The sequence below is a fragment of the Procambarus clarkii genome, chromosome 14, assembly GCF_040958095.1.
Source record: "Procambarus clarkii isolate CNS0578487 chromosome 14, FALCON_Pclarkii_2.0, whole genome shotgun sequence".
Lineage (NCBI taxonomy): Eukaryota > Metazoa > Arthropoda > Malacostraca > Decapoda > Cambaridae > Procambarus > Procambarus clarkii.
In genome coordinates, this window is record NC_091163.1 from 49,362,893 (window position 1) to 49,380,142 (window position 17,250).

The following is a 17,250-nucleotide window of genomic DNA, read 5'->3' on the forward strand; positions in this document are numbered from 1 at the left end:
GTGTACCAACAAATATTGGAAGTCGACGACACCATCGGATGTCGAGTCGCATTTTTCGATGAAATTTACATCGTAACTCGAAATTATTGTAAGTAGGGGCAATCGTATGTCGAGGTGCCACTGTATACAGGTATAATAAATAAATAAAAGTTTTGATGTATTTTATCAGTTCCTTCTTTCGTGCCCACTCTCCATATTCATGCCCACACTCCCTACTCTTGTCCACCCTCCTTAGTCCTACCTGGTCTCCTTAAACTTGCTTATCCTCCTTCTGCTCTTAGTACAATACCTAAAAGAAGGTTATTAAATTTTTCTTAACATTTATTATGTTTTGGTGGGAAAATTTAGTTATAGAAACCTTAAATTTGTTTTATTTCACCTATTAGGTAATACGGGTTCCAGTCTCTGCTCGGCTACCAAGGACAACAGCAAACACTACTTCTGCCTATTAATGATGGTAAGGACAATTTGATTCTTACTGTACAACTAGTGAGTGTGTGTATCATGTTGATGTCATTAACCCTCAAACCGCTAGGGGCCCAAATGGAATTCACACCCACAGGTGCAACAAAAAAAAATCCAAAAAATTCTTTCATCTTATAGAAGTGTTCATTTTTGTTCCCTGATCACGGAAAAAATAACAAAAAAATCGTAGGTGGCATATTTTAGCCGCAATAGGGTAGGGAAGTCTGGCAAAAAAGGGGCGTTGGCGGAGCCTTCGCCAGACGAGGTCTACTCCACCCGAGCTGTCAGACGGCAGTTGCCACAAATATATTATTACCTAATTATTTCAATGTCTCTGATTGATTTTTTCTTAGTTTTTTTTTTGCAGTAATATTATTCCATACAGTGAATTGTGGTATATTTATATAATAAAATGTGTGAACCATCGCTGCACTCAAAATTATGGTGTGCATATTAGTGATTCAATTATTATGTTCATAAAACAATAAACAAATAGTTTTGCTGTTGTTACACTATATACACAGGTTATATATAAGTATCTGCATGTTTTGTTCACCATAACGAACTACTATGTTGGTCTTGAGTCAAAAAGCAACGAGGAGTGATCGCCAAACACCAGTGAGCCACTCACTGCCACTCCCTCCCTCAACACCACCTCACTCGCCCTCATTCTCCTCCCACAATACTGTTTTTGCATTTATTCACTGTACAAATAAGCTGGTATGGTGCCCAAAGACCATAGTGGCCATCAGTAAACAACATGCCAAGTCGTGCAGATGACGCTCCTCCCTCACCAAAATGAAGGCTCCCAACCTACTCCTCTCGCTCTTATCTCACACTATACACATGTTATATATAAGTATCTGCATTTGTGTTCACCATAGCGAACCACTAACCTGGTATGGTGAGTGCAGTCAATAAATGGTGGTCACACACAGTCAGAAGACGACGCCACCACCCTCCCTCCACAGCCTTACTCCTCCCTCCATGGAGCACAGCGCTAAATATCACCACAATCCTGCTATTATCAGAATCCTGGTCAGTTTTATCACAGTCAGGGGGCTTCAGTAATACTATCACTGCTAAATAATAGCAGTATCATATATATTATTATGGCATTTGTAGGCGATGCTGTGGTCACAAGGTGAACAGCGGTGCTGTGAGCTCGTGCTGCGTGCGCCAGCCTTGGTGGCTTGCTCAATACTGACGCTCTAACACCCAAGAATGTTGGCCTGGATTTTTTTCTAGATGGTGTCTGGCAACTATTGGTCGTAGCTGTACTATAGCTGCCCCTATCCCAGGCGAGGCGTTTAAATTATAGTGCTAGACATGAAATCATATATATATATGATGTGCGAGGCTTCGGTTTTGTCACTGATATCATATACAGTATATATGATTTGCGCGATTTAAGGGTTAACCAGTTATGATGAGTGTTTTAATCATGATGTTTACAGTAACTAGTGATAGTGAGTGTATTTATTATGTTTTCAATAACTAGTGATGGTTATCTTGAGATGATTTCGGGGCTTTAGTGTCCCGGCGGCCCGGTCCTCGACCAGGCCTCCACCCCCAGGAAGCAGCCCGTGACAGCTGACTAACACCCAGGTACCTATTTTACTGCTAGGTAACAGGGGCATAGGGTGAAAGAAACTCTGCCCATTGTTTCTCGCCGGCGCCTGGGATCGAACCCAGGACCACAGGATCACAAGTGCCGCGTGCTGTCCGCTCGGCCGACCGGCTCCAATGGTGAATGTATTTATTATAGTGTTATTAACTAATGATGGTGAGTGTATTAATCTCGATGTCATTAACCAGTAATGGTGAATGTATTAATCATGGTGTTGTCATTAACCAGTAATTTAATCATATTGTCATCACCCAGTGATGGTGAGTGTATTAATCATATTGTCATTAACCAGTGATGGTGAGTGTATTAATCATATTGTCATTAACCAGTGATGGTGAGTGTATTAATCATATTGTCATCACCCAGTGATGGTGAGTGTATTAATCATATTGTCATTAACCAGTGATGGTGAGTGTATTAATCATATTGTCATTAACCAGTGATGGTGAGTGTATTAATCATATTGTCATCACCCAGTGATGGTGAGTGTATTAATCATATTGTCATCACCCAGTGATGGTGAGTGTATTAATCATATTGTCATCACCCAGTGATGGTGAGTGTATTAATCATATTGTCATCACCCAGTGATGGTGAGTGTATTAATCATATTGTCATCACCCAGTGATGGTGAGTGTATTAATCATATTGTCATTACCCAGTGATGGTGACTATTTAATTGTGTTGTCAATACCCAGTGATTGGAGTGTATTAATCATATTGTATTAATCACCAATTGAGAGTATTGGTGATAGCAAGTGTATTAATCATGGTGTCATTACCCAGTGATGGTGAGTGTATTAATCATATTGTCATCACCCAGTGATGGTGAGTGTATTAATCATATTGTCATCACCCAGTGATGGTGAGTGTATTAATCATGATGTTATTAACCAGTTATGTTGAGAGTATTAACCCTCTGAATTGCACATAGCGTCTTAATGTGCTCGATTGGGGGTGCGCATAACCCCTTAATGCACTCATTGGTATATTGTAGGATTCAAAACTTGGGTACAAGATGGAGGCCTGAGACTTCCAGTGAGCATCCACCAGTTTGAAAAAAATTCTAGCATGCCCCACAGCCGTGGGCAGACTCATTTTCACGGTAGCAACCATGTCGGACGCATCCACATTGAGCTCCCAGTCCCCATTCGGCCATGTTGAGAAAACACTCTGATGTTGAAATACAGAGCATATTGCTTGGAGATGACCATGCCAGTGATATTGATAACTCAAATCAGGAAAAAGATCTAATACAGTATCCACTCAATTTAACAACCTTTTTTATACCGATCTGCTGGCAATAACGACCGGTTTGGGAGACCGGTATCTGGAGCCTCATATACTGGTCTGGCGGTCGTTTTGATATCGGCGGACCCTCACATGGCAACAGACCACTGACCTCGAAGGCATTGAGGAAGGGATGGGAGGAAGTAATTGATGGAGAGAGGCATTGAGGGGGAAGAGGCAGGGAGAGTGTTGGTGGTGGTGGAGTGGGAGGGAGAGTGTTGGTGGTGAGGGAGGGAGCGTTGGGGGTGGTGGTGAGGGAGGGAGGGAGAGTTGGTGGTGGTGGTGTGGGAGGGAGAGTGTTGGTGGTGAGGGAGGGAGCATTGTGGGTGGTGGTGAGGGAGGGAGGGAGAGTTGGTGGTGGTGGTGGTGAGGGATGAAAGACATTGTGGGAGGGATGGAAGACATTGTGGGAGGGATGGAAGACATTGAGGGAGGGATGGGAGGCAGTGATGGAGGGAGGTATCGATGGGGAGAGGCAGGGAGGGATAGAAGCAGTGAGGGAGGGATGGTGATGGTGGGGGTGTGGGAAGAGTGGGAGTGAGGGAAGAGTGGAGGTGAGGGAAGAGTAGCAGTGAGGGAGGGAGGGAGGGAGGTGTTTGGTTAATATGGTTCACTTGTTGTGTGGTTCACTTGTCCACTAGTGTGATCCAACTTGTCATATGAAGGAATTACTAATTGTAACCTGTGATAGAATGAGCACTAACACAGGAACTAACTTGGAACGCAATTACACAATGAACTTTTTTCATTTTAGATATATAAAATATATCTTACCTGAATGTTACTTGAAATATTACTGACACTTCAGCAACTTTGGAAATACTGGAGCCCCGGAAGTAACGACCTGGGTACAGCTCTATATAGGCCGTTAAATCAAGTGGATACTGTACAGATGTTTGATACTAGTGATACAAATATTGAAGTGGTCGATGTGAAGAGTGTGTACAGTACACAATTCTCTCGCCAGCCCTGCCATGCCAGTCTAGGTCAACACCATCAGTAGAACAACACAGAGAAACATTTGTATATTCCACTGAACATTTAGTACCGAATGCATTTTGTTCAAACTAGCTGGGAATTCATTAGAGTGAGGTTCGTTAAGAGTGTGGATGCATTGTACAGTACAATGGAACCTTGGTTGACGAATGCCCCTCATTACTAATTTTTTGGCTTACGAGCTCAATTTCTTCATAAAATTTGACTCGGTATATGAGCTCTGCCTCGCTTGGCAAGTTTGTTGATACACATATAGGTCGACCAAGCGCGTGGTTCCTAGTTTACTAGTGTCTCCCGCTTAGGGGCTTAGTGACGATCGCGTTTGAATTCTTTATGAAGAATTTAATTGTTTTTTTTGCTTTTCTTGAGGGAGCCCTTGTCGGCTTCCTGGAGCTAGCTATCTTGGCTGATATAGATATACAATGACAACTTGGCTTACAAATGCCCCAATTTACAAACATTTCGAGTTACAAGCCCAATTTCTTTGGAAAATTCAAATCGGGTTACGAACTGTGCCTCAGAAAACAAGTTTGTTGATATGCGTATGGCAAACCTAGTGTGTGGTGGCACGGTGATAGTGCCCCAGTTTATCAGTGCCTCCCAACTAGTGACAATCGTGCCTGAATTCTTTGTAAAGAATTACAGTTGTTTTTGGATTTTTGGCCCTTTGAATATAAATTTTTTTATTGTATAGCCAGTCGGCCTAGTGAGGGAGCCGGTCGGCCGAGCGGACAGCACGCTGGACTTGCTGGACTTGTGATCCTGTGGTCCCGGGTTCAATCCCAGGCGCCGGTGAGAAACAATGGACAGAGTTTCTTTCAACCTATGCCCCTGTTACCTAGCAATAAAATAGGTACCTGGGTGTTAGTCAGCTGTCACAGGCTGCTTCCTGGGGGTGGAGTATTGGTCGAGGTCCGGGCCGCGGGGACACTAAAGCCCCGAAATCATCTCAAGATAACCTCAAGATATATCTCGCCATGGGTCCCAAGAAAGCCAGTGATAAGAATCAAGCCAAGAAAACACATGTGAGAATGACCACAAGGAGCATCAACAAGAGGAATCTGAGGAAATGTCTTCAAGGGAGGAGGAGGAGGCAGTAGAGAATGTCCCTTCCTCAACAGTTAGGAAGTGGTGTAGGCTGTGAGAAGAAATGCAAATTTTGTTGAAACGACTTACCCAGAGCAAGCTGTAGTATGTCGTTGCATTAACCTTTTTAATGACAATGTGATGCCTCACTACAGACAAGTGTTACAACGAAGGGAAAAAAAATGGTGGGAATAATCACTGTTCTCAAAATTATGGTGTGCATATTTTTTTTATTTTTATTTTATTTATTTTATTTATATATATACAAGAAGGTACATTGGGTTTGTGAGAATACATTGGATAGTACAGTAATTACATTCTTGTAAAGCCACTAGTATGCGCAGCGTTTCGGGCAGGTCCTTAATCTAGCAGATAATTTTAAGTAGGTAATTTCAATCAGAATTGATAAATGAAAGATACATTACAAGAGAAAAATGAGATGAGAGAGATAAGTAAGTATATTAAAGCACATTGTTATATTAAAGCTCTGATTGATTACATTGACAGCTTGATTAGTAATTTAAACAAGATTAATAGACACCATACAGCAGATTGACAGCACATATAAGACAGCAATGATCACAATGGTAAAGATGTTCAGAATGGGTACATAAAGATTGGGAGACTGGGTAGCAAAAGATACAGATAAACAAGATTTATAAACACCATACAACAGATTGGCAGCACATATAAGAAAACAGCAATGATCACAATGGTAAAGATGTTCAAATTGGGAACAAAAAGGTTGGGAGATTGGGTAGCAATAGATACAGTGCAATTTTAAGGCAAAAAGAGAAAAACTATGAAGATGAAATTAGGTACTTTTTAGTATTGATTTTGAATGATGTAAAAGTTGGACAGCTTTTCAATTCAGTAGGGAGTGAGTTCCATAAACTGGGTCCCTTTATTTGCATAGTGTGTTTACACAAATTAAGTTTAACTCTGGGGATATCGAAGAGATATTTGTTTCTGGTGTGGTGATAATGGGTCCTATTACATCTGTCCAGGAAGAGTTTCAGACAAGGATTTGCATTTAAGAACAGGGTTTTGTAAATGTAGTTGACACAAGAGAATTTGTGGAGTGAGATTATGTTTAGCATGTTTAGGGAGTTAAACAAGGGGGCTGTGTGTTGTCTGAAAGCAGAATTTGATATTATTCTGATAGCAGATTTTTGCTGGGTGATGATGGACTTGAGGTGGTTTGCAGTGGTTGAACCCCATGTACAGATACCGTAGTTGAGATAGGGATAGATTAGTGCATAATATAGAGAGATGAGAGCAGAGTTAGGAACATATTATCTGATTTTGGAGAGTATACCAACTGTTTTAGAGACTTTCTTAGTTATGTGTTGTATGTGGGTACTGAAGTTGAGTCTCTTGTCTAGGAATATGCCAAGAAACTTTCCATCATTTTTATTGCTAATGTTTACATTGTCAATCTGAAGCTGAATTGCATTTGTAGATTTGCTTCCAAATAGAATGTATTAGGTCTTTTCTATGTTAAGTGTTAGTTTGTTGGTTGACATCCATAAGTGGACTTTTTTTAGTTCATTATTAACAACATCATTTAGTGTATGTGGGTTGGGGTTGGAGTAGATGAGGGTAGTATCATCAGCAAACAAAATAGGTTTCAGAATGTTAGAGACATTAGGCAGATCATTAATGTATATAAGAAATAGTAGGGGTCCCAAGATGCTGCCCTGAGGCACTCCAACGGTTATTGGTAGAATGGGAGAGATTATATTATTGATGGCTACACATTGGTGTCTATCACTAAGATAGGATTGGATATAGTCCAGTGCATGGCCTCGGATTCCATAATGATGGAGTTTACATAAGAGGTAATCATGATTAACAGTATTAAAGGCCTTTCTCAGGTCAATGAAGAGCCCAATTGGAAACTCATTTTTGTCAAGGGCAGAGTAAATTATATCAAGGAGACTAATAATTGCATCGTTGGTACTCTTTTGAGAGCGGAAGCCAAACTGACAGGGGCTAAGAATGTCGAATTTTACGAGATAGGAGTAGAGCTGTTTGTAGATAATTTTTTCAAATATTTTTGATAGTATGGGTAGGTTCGATATTGGTCTGTAATTATTTATGTCTGACGGATTACCTCCTTTATGAACTGGCGTTACTTTTGCGTTTTTAAGGATATAAGGAAAGGTATGACACTCAAGGGATTTGTTGAACAGCAAAGCTATAGGTGGTGCAAGGGCATGGGAGGCGCTCTTGTATACAATGGATGGGATTTCACTGCTGTTCCCAGCTTTGGTTTTTAGTGAGTGTATGATGGACACAACATCTGACGATATTATTGATTCAATTATGTCAATTATAACATCCTCCTCCCACCAAACTTTTTTTGCTTTTATTCACTATATACAAACATTATATATAAGTATCTATATGCTTTGTTCACCATAACTGTTCATCTAAACTGGTATAGTGCACAAAGAGCATAGTGACCACCCTTGCACAGCATGACAAGTCAGGAATGTGATGCCACCACCCTCACCAAAATGGCTTCTCCCAACACTCCTTTTGCTGTTATATATAACGTGTATATATAGTGTAATAAGTATCTACATTTGTGTTCACCATAACGAAGCACTAAGTTGGTATGATGAGTCTAAAAGCAGCAAGGAGTGGCCGGTACACCAGCTAGCCAGCCAGTCATTGGCCACCACTCCCTCCCTCACCTCACCTGACTTGCCAACATTCTCCTCCCACCATACTGTTTTTGCTTTTTTCACTATATACAGACATTATATGTAAGTATCTGCATGTTTTGTTCACTATAGCAAACCACTAAGCTGGTATAGTAAGTGCAGACAGCAACAGGTGACCACACAGATTCGGCAGACGACGCTACAGCCCTCCCTCCCTCAACATTACTCCTCCCACAGTACAGTGCAAATTATCACAACAATCCTGCTATTATCAGAATCCTGGTCATTATTATCACAGTCAGGGGTCTTCTGTAATACTATCATCACTAAATAATACTAGTTACATATATTTTTGACATTTTTAGGCGATGCTGTGGTCACAAGCTGAACAGCAGTGCTGTGAGCTCATGGTGCATGCGCCAGCCTTGATGGCTTACTCAGTACTGAGGCCCCTCACTCCCGGGAATATTGCCCATGATATTTTTTTTTTAAATGTCTGTTTACAAAAGCCCAGAGGAAGGTGATGTGAACCCTGTGTATCTGCGAGTCGTTTAAATTTTGTGTAGTACTGTACTCCAAAATGTCACACAACGTGATATGCACTTTTGCGTAAGTTACTCAACACGTCATATGACGTGTTGAACAGTTTAATGGTTAAGGGTTAAGGCTCCCTTTCCTATTTGCCCTGTAAATACTACCCATGAGTTCTAGGGGTTATCTTCCATAGAGCTTTCAGGATTCCACTTCCGTAGGAGTTCTTGCTGCTCAGTTTTTGCCCCGCCCTTGGGGCCAGCTGTGGTTTTTGTGGCCTTTGTTTGGCCTTGGGTAGGAAGTAGTGTTGTCTTGCAGGTTGGGGCGCAAGATACTGCCCAGCTTGCCTACCTACGTAGGGGCTGTGTTCTGTTCCTTTGGTGATGCTGTACTCTTGCGTTTTTTTTTTTCCTTCCTTGGAGAGGCGGTCTGCCTTGTTTGGCAATTCGTCTACATTAAGGTATTTGGGTGGCCCTTCACTACGCCCCCGTAATTGTACACATCACAGGGGTTCAGCTTTTTAGCAGTTTTCCCCGTGGTAGTTTTGGGTTTAACTGGTTTTGGCAGTCCCTTGCCTGGGTTTCCCGTAGCAGTCAGCCTGGGGGCCCTGGAAATCCCCGTCGGGGCTCAGCTGACCAGTGGATGCGTCTTCTGAGTTCCACCTCGCCTTGTGCGAGTTTGAGGGTTGTTCTGTGCCCTTGTCTCAGGGTGACAGTCACCTTTTATGCCTTTATCATGCTGCTTGTTGGGTCAACGACACCTTTGACCCAGAATCTTGCGAGACATGTTCTCTGCTTCTGCTCTAATTTCTCACACTCTTGACACTGACGTTCGGCTACAGGCAGCTTCAGCGTTGCAAGGGATCCAGACTTGGGGGTGTTTGTTGCTTCGACTCTGGTTCCATCTGCACTTCTCAGTCCTTTCCATGTTCGCTCTGCCCTTTTCCCCTCTTCCTGCTCCCGACTCTGGCGGCTTCGGGGGTTGCCCCATTCGGGTCGGTGTCGGAGGCATTTGAGTCTGTTCCTCCTGCCGAGGCATCTGGGTCCTACCAGCAGACCCCTTTTTTTTCTGCCTTTTCCTTGGACTTTACCTTTTCTGCAGGGGTAGTGGGCATTGAGGATGGCTCTGCCCTAGGAGCCCCTGTTGTGGGTTCTCGGGTCTTTGTGGGGAACCCGATTGCAGCACTTGGGCTTTTTGCCTCTTCTTGAGCCTTTTGTGCCTTCTATGCAGGGCTTTTCATCCCTTTCTTGGGGGGGGAAAGCTCCCCGGAGCTATCCAGGCTGATAGCCGTCCCCCTAGCACTCTTTGTCATATAACGCTTTGAAATTACTGACGGTTTTGGCGTCCACCACCTTCTCACCTAACTTGTTCCAGCTGTCTACCACTCAGTTTACAAAAGGGAATTTTCTTATATTTCTCCGGCAGCTTTGTTTCGTTAGTTTAAATCTATGACCTCTTGTTCTTGAAGTTCTGGGTGTCAGGAATTCTTCCCTATCAATTTTATGGATTCCTGTTACTATTTTGTACGAAGTGATCATATCACCTCTTTTTCTTCTATCTTCTAGTTTTTGCATATTTAATGCCTCTAACCTCTCCTCGTAGCTCTTGTCCTTCAGTTCTGGGATCCACTTAGTGGCATGTCGTTGCACCTTTTCCAGTTTGTTGCTGTGCTTCTTAAGATATGGGCACCATACATCCGCTGCATATTCGAGCTTTGGTCTAAAAAAAGTCGTGATCAACTTCTTGAGTATTTCAACATCCATGTATTTAAAAGCAATTCTGAGGTTAGAAAGTGTAGCATAGGCTCCTCGCACAGTGTTCTTAATGTGGTCCTCAGGTGACAGTTTTCTTTCTAGAACCACCCCTAGATCCCTTTCTTTGTCAGAATTCTTTAAAGATTTCTTACATAATTTATAGTTTGTGTGGGGTCTATGTTCTCCAATTCCACATTCTATAACATGGCATTTATTCACATTAAATTCCATTTGCCATGTGTTGCTCCATATACTTATTTTGTCCAGGACTTCTTGAAGAGCATGACAATCATCTAGGTTTCTTATCTTCCCTATTATCTTAGCATCATTAGTAAACATGTTCATGTAATTCTATATTCACACTGGTAGATCGTTTATGTAGACAATGAACATTACCGGTGCAAGAACTGAACCCTGTGGTACTCCACTCGTGACATTCCTCTAATCCGATACCTTGCCTCTAATTACGGCCCTCATTTTTTGACAGGAAGTTTTTCATCCATGTTAGAACCTTACCTGTCAGTCCTCCAATATGTTCCAGTTTCCAGAACAACCTCTTATGGGGAACTTTGTCGAAAGCCTTTTTTAGGTCTAGATAGATGCAGTCAACCCAACCATCTCTTTCCTGTAAAATCTCTGTGGCTCGATCATAAAAACTGAGTAAGTTCGTTACACAGGATCTTCCAGATCGAAAACCATACTGTGTCTGATATTATATCATTTTCCTCCAGGTGTTGTACCCATTTAGTTTTAATTATTTTTTCCAATATTTTGACTATTTCACTTGTCAATGATACAGGCCAATAATTAAGGGGGTCTTCCTTGTTTCCACTTTTGTAGATTGGAACTATGTTAGCCTTTTTCCACACATCAGCTACAACTTCTGTACTTAGGGATGTCTAAAAAATCAGTTGAAGTGGAATGCTGAGCTCAGGTACACATTCTCTCAGAACCCATGGTTAAACTCCATCTGGACCAACTGCTTTGTTCTTACTTAGCTCCTTGAGCATTTTTTCCCACTTTGTCTCTAGACACCTCTATGTGCTCTATGTTGTTCTCTGGAATTCTTATTGTGTCTGGTTCCCTAAAGATTTCATTTTGTACAAACACACTTTGGAACTTTTTGTTTAGTGTTTCACACAGTTCCTTTTCATTTTCCATGAATCTATTTCCCATTTTCAACCTCTGAATATTATCTTTTACCTGCAATTTGTTGTTTATGAATTTATAGAATAGACCTGGTTCTGTTTTACATTTGTCTGCAATCCCTTTTTCAAAATTTCTTTCTGCCTCTCTCCTCACTGCCGTGTAGTTGTTTCTCACATCTTTGTATCGCCGGTATGTTTGGGGGTTTAGCCTCTTCCTGTATTGATTCCATTTTTGTGTCTTTTGGTCTCTGGCCCTCTCGCAATTTCTATTGAACCAATCCTGTTTCCTAGTTCTGCATCTCTGTTCTGGTATAAATTTTTTTGTGAATTTATCATATACAGTGGCACCTTGACATACGATTGCCCCTACTTATGACAATTTCGAGTTACGATGTAAATTTCATCAAAAAATGCGACTCGACATCCGATGTTGTCGTTGACTTCCGATATTTGTTGGTACACGTTCGGGTCGACCGAGCCCGTGGTTCCCAGTCATGCGGCCGACCTGCCTCAGTTTATTACAGCTGCCCGCTTAGTGACGATAGCGCCTATAAGAAATTCCGCTTTTGTGGTGATTTTTTGCATTTTGAACATTAAAGTAATTATTATATATCATGCCATGAGTCCCAGGAAAGTCAGTGGTAAGGCTCAACATATGAAAACCCATGTAAGGATGACCATAGAGCAGAAACCAGAGTACAGAATGTCTCTTCCTCAACAATTAAGAAAATGTGTGCAACATGGGAAGAATTGCAAACTTTTGCTGAAACGACTCACCCAAATCAAGCTGCAGTAGGTCGTTGCCTTAACCTATTCAATGACACTGTGATGCATCATTACAGACAAATGTTAAAACAAAGGGAAAAACAAATGTCTCTTGACAAATTTGTAGTGAGACAAACAAGCACTGAACCACAACCAGGTCCTAGTGGTATTCAGGCAAAACATAGGAGAGAGAGTACCCCAGAGAAAACATCACTGCCTGATGTGATGATGGAAGGGGACTCCCCTTCCAAACAGTAACAACTCTCCTCCTCCCCCTTCATCACCATCTTCCATACACCATCAAGAGCCCTCCATAAAGGTTCGAGAAACTTTGGTACTGTATTGTAGTTAGAAAAAACTTTGTATTCAGTATAAAATATATTTGTATGTTAATATTTTGGAGGGTGGGGAATGGATTAATTCAATTCCCTTTATTTCTTATGGGAAAAATCGCTTCGACTTACGATCTTTCTCTGGGAACGGATTAGCATCGTAAGTCGAGGCCCCACTGTATTTCAGAAAACTTGACATACATCTCATTCACTTCCTTGCCTAGCATCAAGTCTGTCCAATTATACTCACTAAAAAAATTTATAAGGTCGCCATAATGTCCTCTCCTGAAGTCAAGTTTTTCAACTGCTTCAACCTCCTTATTTTCTTCCAGATTATAACGCATTGCTTACTTTATTCCCAAAAAGACATGGTCGCTTTTACCCAAGGGAGGAAGGTACTGAATGTCAAATATCTCTTCCTCCTTCCTGGTAAATATCAAATCTAGCATGGAGGGAAGGTCCCCTTCCCGAACGGTGAAATATGGATCTCAGAGTACAATCTTTTCAGATGTGATAGGAAACACCGGCTTCAGGGTGGGGTCAGCCTCTACATCAAAGACACACTCATCTGTACTGAGCTGCTAAAACCTCATGATATGGTGGAAGTGCTGATAATCAAAATAGAGATTTTAAATGTAGTTATTGTCCTTGTATATAAGTCACCAGAGGCAAACCCTCAGCAGTTTAAAGACCAACTAATGAAAATAGAACACTGCTTGGAAAACCTCACAAATCCAGCTCCGAACATCATCCTGCTTGGGGACTTCAACCTACGGCATCTGAAATGGAAGCACCTGGCTAATACAGTAATATCAGAAAGAATACCAGGAAGTAGCCTAAATGAACAGGCACATGCAAATGACCTGCTACAGATGTGTGACAGGTTTGCCTTAAACCAGCAAATAGTAGAACCAACTAGGAAGGAGAACACGCTGGACCTCATTTTCACTAATAATGATGAATTGATCAGGAACATAATGATTACAAATACCAGTTACTCAGATCACAACTTAATTGAAGTTATGACAACCATGGGGAGTAGTCCTTCAAAACCAGTCCAGATTCCCGGTGGAGGAGATTTCAGCAAATTCAACTTCAATAATAAACAGATAAACTGATAGCAAATAAACCAGGACTTCACAGAAATAAACTGGGAAGAACAGCTAGAAAATGCAAACCTGAACCAGTGCCTGGCAAAAATAAGCTCAGTAGCACTAGAAATATGTTCAAACCGCATACCCCTAAGAAAAAAGAGGAAGAGATGCAGATTGGAACGGGAACGTCGTTCCCTATATAGGCGAAGAAAACGAATCGCGGAACAACTTGAGAGTCGCACCCTATCTCAAGAACGGCGAAGAAGGTTAGGTAGAGAAATAGAAACAATTGAATGGAAGCTACAAGAATCATACAAAACCCAGGAGAGGCAAAGAGAGCAAAAGGCCATCAGTGAAATAGAGAGAAATCTGAAATATTTTTTCTCCTATGCAAAATCAAGATCAAAAACCACATCTAGTATCGGGCCCCTGCGAAAGGGAGATGGAACTTTCACCGATGACAACAAAGAAATGAGCGAGCTACTGAGGAAGCAGTACGACTCTGTTTCAGCGAGCCATTAAACACACTAAAGATTGATAACCCAAATGAATTTTTCATGGATATGATACCAACATCAAATCATATATCAGATGTCACCCTATCCCCACTGGATTTTGAAGAAGCCATAAACAGTATGCCTATGCACTCTGCACCAGGCCCGGATTCTTGGAATTCCATATTCATAAAGAACTGTAAAACACCACTATCGCAGGCCCTCCACATTCTGTGGAGACAAAGCCTAGATACTGGCGTTATTCCTGATCTACTAAAAACAGCAGAGATAGCACCACTTCATAAAGGAGGAAATAAGGCAGAGGCAAAAAATTACAGACCGACAGCACTAACATCGCACTTCATAAATTTTTTTTAGAGAGGCTGCTAAGAAGTAAGATCACAAAATACATGGAATCACAGCATCTCCATAACCCCGGACAACATGGTTTCAGAACAGGGAGCTCTTGCCTGTCGCAGTTGCTGGACCACTATGATATGGCATTAGATGCTATGGAAGACAAACAAAACGCTGATGTAATTACACAGATTTCGCAAAAGCTTTTGATAAATGTGACCATGGTGTTATTGCACATAAAATGCGTTCAAAAGGAATTACTGGAAAAATAGGCAGATGGATATACAATTTCCTGACCAACAGAACCCAATGTGTAATAGTCAACAAAATAAAATCCAGCCCATCAACCGTGAAGAGCTCAGTCCCCCAGGGTACTGTGCTTGCTCCAGTACTTTTTCTCATCCTCATATCAGACATAGACAAGAACACAACCTATAGCACTGTATCATCCTTTGCAGATGATACTAGGATCTTCATGAGAGTAGGCAACATAGAGGACACGGCAAACCTCCAGTCAGATGTAGATCAGGTCTTTCTATGGGCTACAGAAAATAATATGGTGTTTAACGAAGATAAGTTCCAGCTCATGCGCTATGGAAAAAATGAAAATATAAAACGGAAACCACGTACAAAACTCAGGCAAATCATAACATAGAACGAAAAGGCAATGTAAAGGAACTGGGTGTACTCATGTCGGAAGACCTTACCTTTAAAGAACAAAATAAAGTAGCCGTCACAACTGCAAGAAAAATGACATGTTGGATAACAAGAACTTTTCACACTAGAGATGCTATACCGGTGATGATACTCTTCAAAACGCTTGTGCTCTCTAGAGTGGAGTACTGCTGCACAATGACAGCACCTTTCATAGCTGGAGAAATTGCTGACCTGGAGAGCGTGCAGAGATCCTTTACTGCTAGAATCCACTCAGTAAAACATCTAAACTATTGGGACCGACTAAAGAGCCTAAAACTGTACTCCCTTGAGCACAGGCGGGAGAGGTACATAATAATTTACACGTGGAAAATATTAGAGGGGCTGGTCCCAAACCTGCACACAGAAATAACATCACATGAGACCAGAAGACATGGCAGGATGTGCCACTACTTTGAACTCTCAACAATTAAACCTAGCAATTGATAAACATTCTTTAATACAAAAAACATGTAAATATTTTCACCAAACATCAGTTGACTATATGAGGTAGATGGGTTATTAAATTACACTATATACTATGCAAGTCATAGCAAAATTAATGATATGAATAATTGTTACATTTTAATGTTTCAATATTGTTCTTATTTACAATTGTTATTACAAAATATTATAATTTCTTATCCTAATTTTAGAGATTATAATTAGAAAGATTTAAATAAATTTCATAGTGCCTGATTATTTTTCATACATTCTACCAACTCCCATATACCTTTTGATATATCCTTGAGGAATTTGTTTAAGTCCTGTACTTCTTTAACCACCTCCTTTAAGGACTTGTTCCCTTCATGTACTTCTGCAGCCACGTCCTCTAAGGCTGTTGGCACTTTATGTACAACATCTATAAGATTTTCATGTAGCATTAACACTTGTTGTGTTGTATTATGTTCTGCAGTCATTTGTTTTTTTCTTGTATGCGTACTAGAGACTGAGGCTTTGGAGTAGTCATGGCCTAAACACGATGTATGAAATTGATCACCAATTGGTGAGGCAGAAGGCTCACCTAATTCCTGTACATTTAGCACTCGAGAATCATCTGTGTCCATGACCACTTCTTCTGTTACACAGTTTTGTTCTGAAAAAAAAAATTAATATAAGTGAATTTGTGTGAATACATTCAGTGGATTATGATAAATTTGGCTAATTTGAGGGACTTCAATATAAGCCTAACATGTATGAATACACTCTGGCTTCCTGTTCCCAAACACAATGAATTATTATAACTTGTTATCTCGAGGTCCATGCTTGAGGATTAATTACTGACCCTGTCCAGGATGCAACCACACCACAAGCTGTCTAACTCTTGAGTAGCTGCATATTGCTAGGTGAACAGGGCCATAAGCTGATTGGAAATGTCATGTCTGGGATTCGAACCCCGAATTATATATTGTAAGTCTACAATGAACCCAACTTTACAATATATAAAAAGAAAGAAATTATACTTTTTATACTTTAATGTGTAGGCCTTCCCAATCTAATTTGTGATGTCCTCTTAACAAATACTAAAGTAATGTTGCTTACTAGGGTTGAAAAGTAGTTTATATAATCAAAATCCTGTTAATAATATTTATATTTTGTAATTACTTTACCTGACGGTTATATATAACTGTTTGCCAAGATAATTTAACTCAAGTTGCATAAGTAGTGAAAAGTATCACTTCTACAAAATGCTTAATTTGTTTAATATACAAATCTTTGATCTTTAAATATATATTTTTTGTGATTAATAAACAAATATAAATTTGAATCATAAAATTTTACTTTGTCATTAATTTTTATATACCAATTGAACCTAAACAAATTTCATTTAGTCCTCGACACAAAATCTTTAGACATAAAAAAAGAGTAATACATTGTACCTTCTACGGTATAATCCTGTCCTGCATCACTGATGCCAGCAATACCTTCAGCTGATGTGGAAC

General features: G+C 40.7%; 1 protein-coding gene and 1 long non-coding RNA gene across 2 annotated transcripts in view; both read left to right on the forward strand.

The window, feature by feature from the left end:
• The window catches only part of LOC138364641 (uncharacterized), a 33,107-nt gene extending 17,477 nt beyond the window's left edge, over positions 1 to 15,630 (forward strand). The window contains exons 2-3 of the long non-coding RNA XR_011228492.1: positions 387 to 457; positions 13,178 to 15,630. This is a non-coding gene — a long non-coding RNA (uncharacterized lncRNA). The remainder of the gene's footprint in view (positions 1 to 386; positions 458 to 13,177) is intronic.
• Positions 1 to 17,250, forward strand: part of LOC123749156 (uncharacterized) — a 546,434-nt gene that overhangs the window by 215,001 nt on the left and 314,183 nt on the right. The window lies entirely within an intron of this gene.